Below are 11,894 nucleotides of genomic sequence, written 5' to 3'. Positions count from 1 at the left end.
ACGATTGAATTCTGTTTCCACCTCTCCAGTGAGCAGATATCTGCTCAATTCCCATATATTTGAGTCCAGAGGGGTCAGAATGATGACATGTTTTGAAATGGATAGACACATTATGTGTTTCTAACCCAATACTGATGTTCCGCATATGTTCTAATGGTCTCACCCTTAAAGGGCGGATAGTTCTCCCCACATATTGATAATTGCAGGGGCATGTCAGAACATATACCACATACGTGCTTTTGCAGTTTATAAAACCCTTTATTTTTAAAGTTTCCTTGGTATTGTTAGAAATAAAAGTGTCAGCTTTATCAACCCCAAATTTACAAGCCTTACATTTGTCGCACTTGAAAAACCCTTTAGGTTTTCCAGGTATCCATGTCTTATTACCAGTTATTAGTTCTTTCTTTAAGGCACTTGGTGCTAGACTATCTTTTAGGTTTCTCGCCTTCGTAAAAACTACCTGAGGATATTCTGGAAGATAATCTTTCAGGATCGCATCCTGTTCCAGAACATGCCAGTGTTTACGAATTATGTTCTGTATTTGGCTTGATTCCCTATTAAACTGAGTAATGAAAGGTATAAAATTATTGTCAACTTGTTTTTCCTTAGGAATGCCTAATAAACTTGTTCGTTCTTGTTTTAGGGCTTTATTCTTCGCTTCTTCTATCATAATTGGATCATAATTTTTTTCTACAAATCTTTGCTCCAAGATTTTTGCCTGGTCCTGAAAGGTGTCTACCCTTGAACAGTTTCTTATAATTTTTTAAAACTGTCCAAACGGGACCCCGTTAAGCCAATTTTTGTGATGGCAATTAGAATTGAGAATTAAACTATTGCAATCTATATTCTTAAAATGGGTCTTCGTTTGAATTGCATGATCTTCTATATATATCAATAGATCCAAATATGGAATAGACACTGTACTGTGTGTCTCTGTAAATGATAGAATATATTCATTATCATTAATATATGCCAAAAATTCTGTCAATAAAGGTTCTGCACCATTCCAAATAAAACTAATATCATATATGTAGCGCCGCCATAGTACGAGGCTTGCGCCATATGGGTTATGATTGTAAATAACCTCCTACTCCCAGTTTTCCAGGAAGAGGTTAGCATAACTGGGCGCAAACCTCGTACCCATGGCGGTGCCACATAGATGCAAATAATAATTGTCATCATCAAACATGAAATAGTTATGAGTCAGTATATATTTTATACTCTCAATGATAAAATCTATCTGAACCTGATCCAATTTGTTATTATTCATCAAAATAGTTTTGATGGCATCACAACCCTGGGAGTGGTTAATAACTGTATATAATGAACACACATCCACAGTACAGAGTATAAATCCCTCCTTCCACTCAATATCTTGCAATAGATTTATGATGTGGGTTGTGTCCTTAAGATAAGATCTTAGTTCTACTACATAGCTTTGGAGGAATGTATCTATGTACATGGATAAATTTGATGTGGCAGACCCAATTCCCGATATAATCGGTCTTCCCGGGGGGTTCGTATTGGATCTTTTTGCAGTTTAGGTAGAAAATAAAAGATAGGAATTTTCGGAAACAAAATATTTAAAAATTTAAATTCCTGATCGTTTAATATTCCCTCATTTAGACCTTTATTTAATAATATCCCCAACTCTTGTGCAAATACTTTAGAAGGGTCTGTGGTCAAATGTTTATATGTAATTGGATCACCTAGAAGGCGTAAGGACTCCTCTATATAATACTGTATGTCCTGTCCATGATTACAGTACCCCCGCCTTTGTCGGCGGGTTTGATCACTATGTCTGTTCTTTCTGACAGTAGTTTGAGAGTAATACTCTCTTTTTTGACTTAGATTTCTCTTTTTTGACTGTTTACTTTAAATTTTTTCAAAGTCATTTATAATCAGATGATAAAATGTATCCACATAATTACCTCTATCCTGATAAGGATTACAGGTAGACTTAGATTTTAATCCTGTGTGGACATATTTCTCATTTGATCCAGCCACTGCATCATTTCTAGGATCAGGTGAATCAAATTTTCTTTTTAAGAAATGTCATTTTACTGTTAACTTTCTTAAGAATTTGTTTGCATCAATAAATGCATTAAAAGAGCTAAAGTGAGCAGTTGGGGCAAATTTTAAACCTTTTGCCAAAACTGATTGTTCATCATTAGACAAAACAATTTTACTCAAATTAAAAATACCCTGCATATTATCTATTTTGCTATTTTTGACTGAATTAATCCCTCCTCTTGTTCCTCTTCTACAGATTCTTCCTGTTTTCTCCTCTCCCGGGGTGTTTGAGGCCTGTAATCTTCCCTCAGTGGGGAGAATCTGTGTTAATGGTGTGACCATGATGTTAATGGTCTCTCCCAATTCTGGCTTCTCCCCTCTCGTGGGGGATAACGATCCAACTCTAAAAAATGAGCAGAAGTGGTAGGGACCCTCACCATCATCTTCTCTTGATTGATATTTAACATAAGGTTTATAATCCCTCTCCTCATATCTTTCATGGCTCCTTTCCCTCCTTGGGGGGGCTCCTTCTTTTCTTTACATATATTTCCCTATAATGGGTCGGACTTTCTTTCCTATAGTATCTAGGCGGTGATTGTTCTTTTTTCCTATAGGATGAATTTGATCCTTTTTTATTTTGGGGTACTTTAACCCATTCCTTAGAGGGATCTCTTGGTTTAGTTTTTACCGGTACTTTTTGTTGCGATGCCTCCTGTTTAGCCTCATGTTTGGCCTAAGTTTTTATTTTACCAGTAGCATAGTCTTTCTTATCTCTGTAAAATTTTGATTTTTTTCACAGAGATAAGATTGCTCTCCAGCAAATCTAATTTTTCCTGTAATTCAGTATTTAATTTTGCATAACCGGATGAAGATTCAGAAGGAGCCAATTTTACTTCTAGTTCTTTAATTAATTTATCCAGTTGAGACAGCTTAGCCTTATGTTGTGCAATAAGAAGCTTCATTAAATCTGACGAGCATGTATCAGTAATTTTATCCCATGCTGTCATTAAAATTGCATCATCAGCATTTGAAGTTGGCTGCTTTAGAATTCTCAAACCTCTGGGAATCCGCTTGTATAAAAGATAACTTTCTAAAGTTACTTTATCCCATAATCTCTTTTTATCAGCAATTAGATATTTCTCCAATTGACCAAACATGGAAAAAAGATCTTCTTTATCTTCCAAATATTCTTCATCTTTGTTATCAAATATTCTATCTAAATTTAAACTTCTATTTTTACGTCTTGAAAATAGTGTTAGATATAGGTGGTGGTGATTCCATAATAAATGTGAAATTTAATTAATAAAAAAATTAATAGAAATTTAAAAATGGGAACACACAGTGAATAATACAAAGTAAAATGTTAGTGCTGCTCTAGAATGAAAACGTATACAATAGTGATAAAAATAATCAAGAGCAAATAACACCACTTTAAACCAAAATAACAATAAACAGTATACTGTCCTTAGAGTGCAGCTCCCGACACAGGATTCAGACCAAATCCAACCAGCAATCGAAGAAGAAAACAGGTGCGCAAATCTCATCAGGACAAGGAAAATAGAAGTAGAGACACCAAATAGTGCAATATTGTCAACTACAACAAATGTAATCAGTGTTGATAGCTCTATAAAGTCTTGCAGGTTTCAGCCCTTACCTGTAGCCGTCCCGTCTCTCTCCCTCTGCGTCCCCTGAATGTCTCTCCCTCTGTGTGAGTGTGAATGTCTCTCCCTCTGTGTGAGTGTGAATGTGTCTCTCCCTCTCTCTGAGTTAGTTATTTTGAGCAGACACAAAGTGAAACTGAAAGCTGGGTTCTTGCCCAAACATATTTCCCTTCCATGTCTCGCTACAAACTCCACCTTCAGTATTTCCTCCCGAAACTTGGGGAGGTATGATGCAATAAACCTCACAGGTACATAGCAGTATATTCCATAATATATATTATTTATTGCTCCCAATTTTAATTGGTTTGTTGTTACACTGTCGGGAAGTCAGGGTGCAGTACACCAGGGTAAACATAAAAAAGCAGCAATATCAAAGTCAATGTTAAGACCATTGGGTTCCAAGGTTTTCAGTTTAAAAATCCAGTAGCTTTCTCTCTGGATTAATCTCCTGTCCCTATCCCCTCCTCTCCAATGGGGGTCTACACATTCAATGGCTCTATAGATAAGGCCTGCAGGATTACCATTATGTGCTTGTAAAAAATGTTTTGGCACCTTAGCGTAACAAAACCGATTATACCGGTATTTTATTTTCTCCCAAAAATTCACAAAAATTTACAAGAACCACCCGGGAGACAAATTATCTCAGGGATTGGGTCCATAACAGAAAAACTGTCAGAATATTGTGACGTTTTTTTAATCAAATACGTCACGAAGATCCGATCTTATCTAAGAGATACCATGCAGGTATTAGAAATCCTGAATAAAACAATATGGGAAAAAGGATGCTTTTTAGTTACAACAGATGTCACATCACTATATACTTCGATAAATCACACTCAAGGTGTAGATGCTATATGGAAAACCTTGATGGAAGACCCAGATTTGATGCTGGATCAAGTTGATTTTATAGTAGATAGAATAGTTTTTATCCTGGAACACAATAATTTTTTCTTTTAAAGATACTTTTTATGTACAAAAGTGTGGGACTACCATGGGGGCCAGGTTCGCACCAAGTTATGCCTACTTGTTCATGGGTGTCTGGGAACTAGATTACATCTGGTCCCGGATCCCATTTGGTGCGAACCTGGTCCTCTGGCATAGGTATATTGATGACATTTTTTTCATTTGGCGATGGGACGAGACATCCCTAAATTGTTTTCTACAATACCTAGATGTTAACCCCTTCAATCTCCGCTTTACTAGTAAGTATAGTCCAGTCCAGGTTGAGTTTTTAGATTTACTGATTTTTATTGCGAATGATCAGCTGAACACAAAAGCATTTTTTAACCAGTTGACTCCAATAACTACGTTCTACAATCCAGCTGCCACCATCCAGGCTGGATACGAAATATACCTTTTGGGCAGTTGAAACGCATTAAGCGCAATTGCAGCAAGGATGCGGATTTCCAGAGATAATCAAACATCATACAGAAAAGATTTTTATACAGAAATTATGATGCATCAACCGTAATGGAGGCATTACGAAAAATGAATGAAATTGACCGTGCCTCCCTCATTCAACCTAAGTTGAGACAACATAATGAAACAGGTTTCCAAACAGCTTTTATTACGCCTTATAATAGGAAGGCTGTAGAAATTAAAGGAATTATAACAAATATTGGCACATTTTAAAAGATGATCCAGTGTTGGGTAGTGTATTAGGAGAGAGACCTAGGGTAATTTTTAAAAGAGCCCCTAATTTAAAAAAACGATTAGCTCCAAGTGCTTTTAAAACCAAATCACAAGATGGGTGGCTAACTAAACTGAAAGGATTTTATAAATGCATTAATTGCAAGGCCTGCTCTTTCACCTCCACAAACAAAGTAGATTTTAAATCAAACAAAACTGGCGAGGTTTTTCAAATGAAACATTTTGCAAATTGCAGGACTAACTTTGTTGTCCACCTATTGGAGTGCCCGTGCGGCCCCCAATATGTGGGAAAGACTATAAGACCCCTCAGGACACGTATTCTGGAGCATTCGGGAAACATCAGGATGAAATTATTAACGCATAGTGTGCCAAAACATTTTTTACAAGCACATAATGGTAATCCTGCAGGCCTTACCTATAGAGCCATTGAATGTATAGACCCCCATTGGAGAGGAGGGGATAGGGACAGGAGATTAATCCAGAGAGAAAGCTACTGGATTTTTAAACTGAAAACCTTGGAACCCGATGGTCTTAACATTGACTTTGATATTGCTGCTTTTTTATAGGATCACGTTTTGATAAATAATATGTTTTTACTGTTGTCTCCACAGGCCCATTTTATAACGTCTCAATTAGATGATTTAATAATTATAATAATCTCCCGTTCCTATGAGCCCTGCTTTCATTTTTGTGCATTTTTTCCTTCCCCCTTTTTTTTTTCCTCCAGTCGTTACCTTATGTGATTGGTGTTGGCTTTAATTTTCATAGCTTTTTAAGACTGTTTTCTATGCTGTTTGCCTTATAGCTTTTAATATATATGTGTTCCATTAAAGTTATTATTGTATATATCTGTGCCACATATTGGACATTAGCCCCGCCCCTTTGAAGGATGATAGGTTTAACATCGAGCAACTCACACCACCATTGGTGGAAATGATGCAGGCAGCTGATTGGAAGAAAGACGTCACATACGATTCCTGATTGGTTGTGCCTCTGCATATTGTGCAAGCCAACCTTTGACAGGCACCAAAGACACCTGACGAAGCCGCCAGCGAAACGCAGAAGTGCCCTTGCGTTGAGTCTCTGGTTCCTGTGCCAATAGAAGCCCGCTGTGTCCGCAGTGTGACGCAGTCACGTGGAGCGGAAGAATCAAACCCGGAAGTTCTGTGGTGGTTTGCAGTGGAGGAATCGCCGGCGCAGCCTGACCCCCTGCAGCAGTTTCACCACTCACAGGTTTTTTACCTCCCACAACGGACACTGACTGTGCTCTATTTCCATTGCCTAATTTGTGGGTCTTTCTTGTAAGTTCCCACTGCATCTGTGTGCTCCATGATGTTCACCCACTAAACCCTTTTTGTTATTTCATCCATCTGTGTAGTAATCCTTTTTTGTCCACTTTCCATGCCCTCATTTTAGTTACACCATCTCTCAATCACACAGTATTGCACTATTATCTGTGTTATGTTCTTTTTCTTGTATGTTTACCCTGGTGTACTGCGCTCCCTGACTTCCCGACAGTGTAACAACAAACCAATTAAAATTGGGCGGTATGACGCAATAAATAATATATATTATGGAATATACTGCTATGTACCTGTGAGGTTTATTGCATCATACCTCCCAATTGTAATTGGTTTGTTGTTACACCACAGTTACTATTGTGACAAGGAGACCCATGCGTCAGACACTACAAGTCTGTCACTTCCTCCAGTCATATATTCTCTGTTAACTACCAAGTTTATGCAGCAGCCAAAAGCTTTAATCTGGATATATTTACTATATTGGCTAACTAAGAGACATTTTGTCAGTCATATTGAGTCTGTCATTTAGTCCAGCTATATAGCTCTGAGACTGAAATATTTGCTTACATGAGGGTTAAATTGCACAGGAGCTACAATGTTTCATCACTTGTGTGATATTATATGAGGTTAACTACAACGAATGTTTACACTATGAGTGATATTAACGCTCCAGCATCTATGTTCATTTAACAAGGATCTAGGCGTTTATTGAAGTGTGCACTAATGTGTTCACACTACACTGCACTATCTGCTAGGTGGGAGGCCAAAGCTGATATAAGTGTTACATATTGATATTAATTTATGTATTTGGCCACAGGCATTGTACCCTCCCAGTGCAGCAATCACTGAGACTCTCTATGACAATAGATCCTTTCATTTCTCTGTATACTGTCGCGGCCGAGTTTATTCTAACACTTACCCGGTCTCGGCCGCGACAGAAACCGGGCGCACGCCGGGGTGTCCCGTGCGTGCGCCGAAGCCTCGGAGGAACGGTCCTCCGATCGGGGCTTCCCCCTCTCCGGGTCCGCCGGGTCCCCCGGAACCCCCCACCGCCATCCCCCAAATCGCGGGACACCAGGGCTCCCTCAGGGAGCCCTGGGCACGCGTGCATGGCGCGCACGCACCCGATGAAGCGTGACCGCGCATCGGTGATGCGCGGCACGCCGAGGGGATTTGTTTAACAAGCCGGGAAACCTCCCGGCTTGTGGCTCTAGCCGTTTTTAAATAAAACGTGTCGCCTCTGTAGGTAACTCATTAACCATTCAGAGTCTGGTGTTTAGCTACACTTATTTAGATGTGATTTTGCATCCAAACGAGATGGCGTTATAGTCCTACTTATACGTTATATTGGGACTTTATACCGCAGTCTATACCCACTCCATTTTAAATTCGCACTTTAGATTAGGCAAGCCTCAGAGGAGGCATAGGTTCACTTACCCGCAATATTTTAATTTTGAGGTGTTTCCTAATAAAGATTATGTTAAATAATTCATCAGTTCATTCCATCATTAGATTCCTCTCGTGTTATCAGTGTACATATCTGTTTAGAGTGTTCTCATTATAGGGGTTTCATTTTTCTATTGTTGCTATTCCACATCGCCCCTTATTGTAGCACCTCCAGCTTGGCTGTAGCGAGGGTGTTCTTTCCCTTCCCCGCTTCCCCCCCTTCCCCTGAAGTGTTTGACATGTGTATGTGTAACAGGCGTTCCCGCGCCGGAGGGAAACTCACCATTACCTGGTGTTGTGCTGCTCAACTGCGAGGCTTACAGGATACTGAGTGTCCGTCGGTGTTAGATGAGGACGAACAGGACAGGCTTTAGGGATCTTTGAGTTACATAGTTACATACATAGTTACATAGTTACATAGTAGATGAGGTTGAAAAAAGACATAGGTCCATCAAGTTCAACCTATGCTAAATTTAGACAACAGATACTTTATCCTATATCTATACTTACTTATTGATCCAGAGGAAGGCAAACAAAAAAAACCCATTAAGGGGAAAAATTAATTCCTTCCTGACTCCAAGAATTGGCAATCGGATTAATCCCTGGATAACATTCTTCCCATGTATACTTATTTGGTATATCCCTTTCCTTTGTAAAAAGATGTCCAACCTTTTTTTGAACAAATCTATTGTATCTGCCATCACTGTCTCCATGGGTAATGAATTCCACATTTTAACTGCCCTTACTGTAAAGAACCCTTTCCTTTGTTGCTGGTGAAATCTTCTTTCCTCCAACCTTAAGGGATGGCCCGAGTCCTTAGTACTGCCCGTGGGATGAATAGTTCTTTTGAAAGCTCCTTGTATTGTACCCAAATATATTTGTATATAGTTATCATATCCCCTCTTAGACGCCTCTTTTCTAATGTAATAATTCTAATTTAGCTAGCCTCTCCTCATAAGTTAGATTGTCCATCCCCTTTATTAATTTGGTGGCTCTTCTCTGCACTCTCTGTAGTTCCATAATGTCTTTTCTTAGGATTGGTGCACAAAATTGTACTTCATATTCAAGGTGGTCTTAAAATGCTATGTAAAGGGGCATAATTATGATTACATCCCTTCCATCCATTGTCCGTTTAATGCAAGAAAAGATCTTGTTTGCCTTTGCAGCTACTGCATGACATTGGGCACTATTGCTAAGCCTGCTGTCTACAAGCACACCTAAATCCTTCTCCATCAAGGAGTCCCCCAATATAGCTCCATTTAATTTGTAAGTCGCCTTTTTATTCTTGCATCCCAAATGCATAACCTTACATTTATCTGTATTAAACCTCATCTGCCATTTATCTGCCCACGTTTCCATTCTCTCCAAGTCCTTCTGAAGAGAAATGACATCCTGCTCTGATTCTATTACCTTACACAATTTAGTATCATCAGCAAAGATGGAGACTTTGCTCTCGATCCCAACCTCAAGGTCATTAATAAACAAGTTAAAAAGCAGGGGTCCCAGTACCGATCCCTGAGGTACTCCACTCATGACTTTAGCCCAACCTGAAAAAGTTCCATTTATGACAACCCTCTGTTGTCTGTCCTTTAACCAGTTTTCAATCCAGGTGCATATATTATTACTGAGTCCAATTTTCTTTATTTTGTAAACCAACCTCATGTGTGAAACCGTATCAAAAGCCTTTGCAAAATCTAAGTAGACCATATCAACTGCATTACCCTGGTCTAAATTCCTACTTACCTCCTCAAAGAAACAAATAAGGTTAGTTTGGCATGATCTATCCTTCATAAATCCATGCTAACTATTACTGATAATTTTGTTTTCCATTCTGAATATTATCCCGTATTAAACCTTCAAGTAATTTCCCTACTATTGAAGTCAGGCTTACAGGACTGTAATTCCCTGGGTGTGATCTAGCTCCCTTTTTAAATATAGGCACCACATCTGCTTTAAGCCAATCTTGTGGTACTGAGCCTGTGGAAATGGAGTCCTTGAATATTAAATATAATGGTTTGGCTATTACTGAGCTTAACTCCTTGAGAACTCTTGGATGTATGCCTTCGGGGCCAGGTGCCTTATTTACTTTCATTTTTCAAGTCGCTTATGAACTTCTTCCTCAGTTAACCAATTGTTAATTAATATGGAGGTTGTGGCTTCCTCCTGCGGCACTACTATTGAACTTGATTCTTTCCTGGTAAACACAGAGGCAAAGAATTTGTTTAATACCTCTGCTTTTTCCTTATCTTCAATAATCTGCCTACCCATCTCACACACTGAAAGGGTCCTATATTTTCTTTTCTCATTTTTTGTTATTAAGGTACTTAAAGAACTTTTTAGGGTTGACCTTATTTTCTATTGCAATCCTTTTTTCATTATCCATTTTTGCTAATTTGATTGCCCTTTTGCAATTTTTGTTACATTCCTTATAATTCTGATACGATGTCTCCGTCCCTTCTGACTTAAAGAATCTAAACGCCTTTCTCTTCTTGTCCATTTCCTCCCCTACCTGTTTATTTAGCCACATTGGTTTTGATTTAGGTTGAAGTTGAAATCCAAAAATTCCTGCGGTGAAAATTGAGCGTGCTGCACGCTGCATAGGAACCAGCCTTCTGTGAGTATATTTCTCCTTCACAGGGAGACTGGATGACCTGGAACAGTGCTGCAGCATAAGGGTTTGGGATGGAGTCCTACACAACAATGGTATGTTAACCCTTCATTTATTATGACACATGGACTATTGCCATCACATTGAGTGTCTTTGCTGCATTCAAATAGCACTGGGTCAAAATACTCTATCTCTTGGCTGATATAGTTTCCTGTCACCATTTCAGAAAATACTATCTTGGAGGTCCTTGCCTTAAGCTTTTGGCCTAGATCCCTGTAATCCTTTTTTAGGACCCTACATCTTTCTCTAACTTTGTCATTGGTGCCAACGTGTACCAAGACCGCCGGGTCAATCACACCGCCCCCCAAACAATCTGTCTACCCGATCTGCAATGTGTCAAACCCGAGCACCCGGGAGACAACAAACTGTTCAGTTCATGCGGTCATGGCAACAGATTGCCCTATCTACCTTCCTAATAATGGAGTCCCTTACCACCACAAAATATTTTTGTGTATCTGAACATCCTGAGTCCCCACTGTGCTGGAGGAACTATTCCCCTGGCTGCTAGAGGATTTAGTCTCCCCCAGCCTTGCCATTTCTGCCCCGACATTTCCTATATCTTCACACAACATGGCAAATCTATTGGGAGGTGTCAGCTCAGAAACGACCTGCCTCTCCCTATTGCCCCTGCTTCCCATTCTGTCACCCAGTTACCTACCTGCTCCTCACTAACAGAAACCAAGCTACCTACCTGCTCCTCACTAACAGCGCCACCATCTGCACCACTAGTCGAAGCAAGGGCCTGCTCAGTGAGCTCTAAACCCCTTTCAAGATTGTCAATGTCCCTCAATATTGCAAGTTGCCTCTTCAGATCAGCAGTCTCTGACTCTAAAGAGACCACCCGCTCACACCTCTCACAGCGGTATGCTCCTTGGAACAGCTGCTCCAAGTGCACATACATGTGGCAAGATGTGCATTGAGTGGCATTTTCAATCCTGCTCATTCTAGCAACTATGAAGTTTATAAGTACTAATACTAAACTGTACTTCAATATACTATACCTTGTTTAACCGCTTCCTTGTTCAAACTGCTTCTGGTTCTACCTGCACACACTTTAAACAACCAGCACTTCAAATCAAACATATAGATCAGTCAGTTCTTTCTGGGTGCAGCGCCTCCATTCCCTGCAGGCTCCAGTAGAGCAGGGTGCAGTTC

At 39.5% G+C, this 11,894-nt stretch overlaps 2 protein-coding genes across 3 annotated transcripts in view; one reads left to right on the top strand and one right to left on the bottom strand.

Moving 5' to 3' along the window:
• Positions 1–3,795, bottom strand: part of LOC142497987 (guanylate-binding protein 6-like) — a 159,475-nt gene extending 155,680 nt beyond the window's left edge. Inside the window, exon 1 of one of the 2 annotated variants that reach the window (XM_075606487.1) lies at positions 3,668–3,795. The gene's annotated coding sequence lies outside the window, so the exon portion shown is untranslated. The remainder of the gene's footprint in view (positions 1–3,667) is intronic. The other variant, XM_075606489.1, reaches the window with a different exon arrangement.
• Positions 1–11,894, top strand: part of LOC142497992 (guanylate-binding protein 1-like) — an 851,842-nt gene that overhangs the window by 267,952 nt on the left and 571,996 nt on the right. The window lies entirely within an intron of this gene.

Source organism: Ascaphus truei, chromosome 6 (genome assembly GCF_040206685.1).
Source record: "Ascaphus truei isolate aAscTru1 chromosome 6, aAscTru1.hap1, whole genome shotgun sequence".
Taxonomy (NCBI): domain Eukaryota; kingdom Metazoa; phylum Chordata; class Amphibia; order Anura; family Ascaphidae; genus Ascaphus; species Ascaphus truei.
Note: the sequence above shows the minus strand (reverse complement) of the source record. Positions and strands in the feature narration are given on the sequence as shown.